The sequence below is a fragment of the Apis dorsata genome, unplaced genomic scaffold (assembly GCF_000469605.1).
Source record: "Apis dorsata unplaced genomic scaffold, Apis dorsata 1.3 scaffold_390, whole genome shotgun sequence".
In the NCBI taxonomy this organism is placed as follows: domain Eukaryota; kingdom Metazoa; phylum Arthropoda; class Insecta; order Hymenoptera; family Apidae; genus Apis; species Apis dorsata.
The window spans coordinates 319,098-324,554 of NW_006263651.1; the positions used below are offsets into that span (position 1 = coordinate 319,098).

The window sequence follows — 5,457 nt, forward strand, 5'->3', positions numbered from 1 at the left end:
CGAAGGTCGATGCTCCTCGACTATCAATCTCTCCGTGGAAAAATTAAAAAAGAAAAAAAATGGAAGGAAATAAAATATAGTATCGATAAGAGGATTCGAACGCGGTGAGAATAAATAGAAGAGGACTGAACGCGTAACTGAACATCGCAATGCGGAACGAGGAAGCGGAATTGACGCGGTCTCGTGTGGCCGGATGGAACGAGGGGAGAAAAGAAATTGTCGGGCACGAAGAAGGATCCGTAAACGAGTTCCCGGAGAAACGGCGCGGTCTTGAAATCCCCCGGGGAGTAATAATAACGAGCGGGCAAGTAGATCGCGAGGTCAGGCATTTGCTTCGATTAATAGCGGATTAGCCGGCTCCAACTCTGTCCGGCAACAAGAACAGCTGGTCATGAGGAACAACTTCCGAGACGGAATGGGAATAGACGAGACGCCGCGCGTATGTTTCATCCTCTATACTCGAATGGAGAAGAAAAAGGTAATAAAATTAAGAGTATCGCGGAATCCACACGATGATGGAGATACACGAGAAAGTTGAGAAAACGACGAGAAGAAGGAATGGCAGAGAACGAGAAGAAAAAAGAAAGAATACGTGATAGATACCATTAAAAAATGTAGAAAGGTCGGTGAAATAATGAAGAAGAAGGAGGAAGAAAAAAAAGAGGAAAGAGTGAGGGACAAGAAGAGGGAGATGAACGATGGAGGGAAAACAAGTGAAGAAGAGGGAAAAAAGAAGAAGAAAAAAATGTCGAGCCGCTTCTGGCGTCCAGAAATATATTTAGCTCGGGTTGTTCTTCCGTTCGCAGCGTGCAACCGCTGCCGGAAAACTCAAAGCGTCTACCTTCGTGGAATAATTAAATCGGCTCGCGAAGAGTGGCCGAGGAACCCTCCGGGGAATGGCAAAATGGCCATCACGAGTGCGTCACGCGCATCGTGGACCAAAGTCGGTCCAAGATTTACTCGATTTTCGACCTCGCCGACTTTTGCCACGCGCTTCCTACCCTTCGCTTTTAATTCTTCCTCCGGATGCATGTAACACCGAGACTGCTCGGCTGTTGGCGATTCAACAAATCGTAGACGATAGATTCTACGTATTTACGCACGAGTTTCTGCGACGCTTGGCCTCTAAATTGCTTCAGAAAGTATTTTTCATATTGATTTTACTGCCGAGAAGAACGATGACTTGATCGAGCTTGTTGCCTCGTTCTTTGGGAATGAGAGTTCTAGAGGCAGCGAGAAATTAAAGACATGGCGTAAAGACTTAATAAAAAAAGGAAAAATTTCTAGAGCAGGAAATGCAGTGGAAAAAATTTTGGACCGACAAATTGATGGAACGCAGACATCGCGTTTTCCCTCGTTGTCATTCATTTCAGTCGTTTCGTTTAATAGTTACGTGGGAGTGAGAGACGTCGGGAAGAGAAGGAGGATTCATTGAAATTACAGGGGAGAGGGTAGAGAGGCAGTTGAAGTTGGAAAGAGAGTCACGTCGAATAGCGAATTAAATCTCATCACCCTCATCGAGAGGAGGAAGGTATAGCTTGACCCAGTGACACGGATGACTAGAGTACACGTTGATCCCATGTTCGAACAAAAATTAATGGATGTCATAAACAATGGAAAATTGAATTATCCTTGTATGCACAAATCTCACTCACCGGCTCTTCCTTTTTCACGCCAAGAGAAATTCTCTGTGTATCTCGCGTTCTTTTCCCCGTCTAATTTAGAAATTGCAACGCTCTCTAATTACCATTAACATCGAACTACGTGTAAATTACACGATTACTGGACTTGGTGAATTACGAATGGCTCCGAGTGACGCGTATTCTCACGTTGATTTACGTAAGTAGCGTAAATTGCGTCAGCCCCGGCACGCGTTAACCCGGTACACGCCTACTTGGACAATGAAACGTTGGATAGAACGCGAGAAATCGGTTCGGTTGGACACGCTCGTTCGATCGGCCACGTGCGTTTCGTCAATTAACTGAGGTTCGAAGGCTGCATCGACATCCCTTCCGGATTTCCTAATTTTGTGTTTGAATTTTGGAGAATTTACGCTACTATGCAAGGAGATGCAAAAACATAACGTAAAATAGCGTAAATTTAAAGGTGCATAAATTTGTATCATGTATTCTCTTTCTCGAATCGAAACGATACGTATATCGGACTAAAATAACTGGTGGAAAGCGTATCGCGATTGTTACACCGAAGGCCAATATCTCATGCCAATCATAATCGCGTTTGGATATTTTCCAGCCCAAAATAAGTCGGTATTGTACGATTAAAAAATCATTTCGTCGATTAATAACCGTCGTTTCGAACCACCGCGTTTATTAATCCGCTCTTCTTATTCTTCGAACAATCGTATTGGACGGTATTATTCGACGTGACTTCGAGATGAATAGAGCGCACGTATAGCTCGAAGTATCGGACAGAGTTGTCGCTCTTTTCTGTCGCGCTGCCGCTCAGTCGGTGTCGCGCGATCGTACAACGCGTATCGACGATTCACGCTCGTCCTATATCTCTTTTGGGATTATTTCTTTTGTTCGCGATTTTAACCTCTTCGTTGTGTCACTGGTGTACACTGGAATTTGTGGAATTTTAAAACTTTACGAGGAAAGTGGATTACGGAATCGGAATAGATCGGAGGGAAAAAAATCAAACAAGACTCGGATAAGTTCGGAACACGTTTTTATGAGAATACGGAAAGAGATTTCGAAGATCTACGAGAGGAGAAAAAAAATTTGTAAATTTTTGCTCAGTGCGGAGTGATTTGGTTCGAGCGTGGATTTTAAAAAGTGGACAAAATATTACCTCGATGCCAACTTTATTTTTAACCCTTTGAAAGCGGCAGTTGAATGGGAGAGCCGCGTCACGAAACGGAGATATTCTATTATATCTGAATGGAGGAAGCGTGTCCGCGGTTTGGAGAAGGAAGATATCGAAAGATTCAAAGGAGCACGGTGGAACTTCTTTTTCTTTTACCTCGTGTTTAAAAAAATCTTTTGTCCGTTTATTAATTAATAGTCGCTATTCTTCCCACTCGATAAACGTTCAACAATTTCGAGTCTGAATTTCGAGCGAGGAATTAGCAAGGTAATTGAATCGTTAAATTTTTTATTATTCATGCTAATCTCGTTCCGAGAAATCTATTCGTTCGAATAAGTGTTTGGAGGATAACGATTTCGAGCAATTTATATCTTCGAAAGAGTTCAACCGGTCGACCACCGAGGTTGTTCGCCAGGTTACAATTTTAGAAGCGGACAGATAGAAAGAAGGATTGTACGCCGCGGGTATCGTAGACCCGAGATTCGACATAAGACGATTCCCGCCCAGAACACGGCGGTTCGATTTCGCGTACGAGAGAATTCGTGGCCAAAAATAAATTTGACCGTAAGTGAGTGGGTATCTCGGTGTCGACGATCGATTCTCTTCGAGTATTGACTCGAGACAACGTGACAAATACCTTTCTTACAATAGCGCGACAACTTGATTTAACATTTATGGATGCGACGTCGATCAATTTTAATTCAGCGTCAACGTTGATTAAAATTTCATAAATATTTTTCATGAAGAGAAAAAAATATCGTCGCGTATAATTTTAATAGGTCGATTAAACTTGTGATGTTTCGACGATTCATTTTCAGAGTATCGAATATTTCTTTCTTTTTTTTTTTTTCCTTTTTTTATTAGACTACTAGTCGAACATTTCTAGTATTTACTCGAGACTTTTAATCGTTCCCTCGTAGATCCTGCGTTCGAATGTTCGCATCACGTCTAATATTACAGGACGAACCGAAATAAACTTTGCACGAGTGCATACGGTAGTCCACGTACGCGTACCTATTCATCACACTTGCGCATAGACGTGCACGTATATAGAAACCACGATCCACACGCAAAATGTGGACCGTCAGAAACATACATTGCCACCTCATCGCACGCGACACGTCTTGCTTATTTGCAAAACTGTGACTCGTTTATCGGTATTATCGCGAGTGGCGATGATAGGTCGGCCCGGTTGTTCCTTCGGAATTTCCATTCGAATAATCAATTTCCGTAAAACTTTTCCTGTATCGCCGTTCCGTTGGAAAACGGATTGAAAGTTATATAAAATTGTACCGTTACTATTATTATCGCGTTTACTGATTGACAACAGCACGATATGACGAAACGCGTAAAAGCTTATCTCTAGTAAAGAATTAATAGAAAAATTAACGATACCGGAGGGAAAGAAGATTGCAAAAGTCGAAACTGTTTTTTTATTATTATATTCTCGATGGATTGTGTAATGCCATTAAGAGAAGAAGACTTCTTAGGCGGAAATAGCGTCGTTTGTCATCACCGTGCTGCTTGTTTTAAGCTGGCAACCGATCAATCGGCCATTACGTTTTTTTTAATTTATTATTGACGCAGTTTTTTAATCGGGAACCGATGCTAAAAGACATACCTCTGTCTACAACTCGTGTTATTCCAACCATTTAAACGGCCTGAAATACACGAAACTTTCAACGGTACGATACTATGGGAGAAGAGTTTCGACGTGTTGTCGAAACTTGAAAAGACGTCGGAACATTCGTCCGATTCGTCGATTTATCGAAAAGTTTCCCTGTAAATTTAAGCGTTACACGCTCTCTTTCCGTCATCCTCCATGATAATCGCATCAGGTCCTCTTCTTTCCGCTTATCGATAAAAACTATCGACGACAAGAGGAAGTTTTGTATCAATCTAAAAAAATAAGAATCAGAGATAGAAGGGAAGATGATAGATATTAAATATTTTATTGATGGAAACATTTCATAATTAACTAAACTAATATACTTTGTTTTCACCGAATTTCACTTTATTCTTCTTTTCACACGATGATAATACGACAAGTTGAGCAGGGAGCAATAAAGAATTTAATATAACGGCCGAGATTGTGGATGGATGACGATGGAGAACGACGATGTTGTTAAGCCTAAAAATTGTTTCGAGTTCGCGACGAATTCTTGAGGAAAATACGGGGAAGGCGAGAGGGCCCAGTGAGCGACTTTTCGACCGTCTATTTCGAGAGACGAAAACGCGCAAACCCTCGTGGTGATCGTTTTACATATTATCACGATTCCATCTGCGTACGCGGGTTTTCGCGTTGACCGCGAGAACTGGAGGCTCGTGCAGCCTTGGAATTTAAGTAAACTATCGTTTCTCGTAACACAGCCAATTTCTTTCCTTTGCATATTTGTGATACGGACATTTTACGCGGAAGATTTCTTCGACGAAATTTATGCAATTTCTCAATGTTCCTGATATCGAATTTGTTTGTTACAGAAGCGAGTGTTGTTGATACGATGAATCAAGATATCGAGATATTAATACTATTACAAGTGAAAATATTGATAAATGACGTCGAAAACTTTTATATCGATACTTTTCCAATTATGATATATATATACATGTATGTATATATATATATATATA

The 5,457-nt window shown here is 41.2% G+C and overlaps 1 protein-coding gene across 4 annotated transcripts in view; it reads left to right on the forward strand.

Annotated features, from left to right (window-relative positions):
• LOC102681515 overlaps window positions 1–5,457 on the forward strand; it is a 33,634-nt gene that overhangs the window by 12,549 nt on the left and 15,628 nt on the right. Inside the window, exon 1 of one of the 4 annotated variants that reach the window (XR_004150957.1) lies at window positions 2,361–3,093. The exons of the other annotated variants lie outside the window; for them this stretch is intronic. The gene's annotated coding sequence lies outside the window, so the exon portion shown is untranslated. Of the gene's footprint in view, window positions 1–2,360; window positions 3,094–5,457 lie in introns of those variants that run through there. 4 annotated transcript variants of the gene reach the window in all.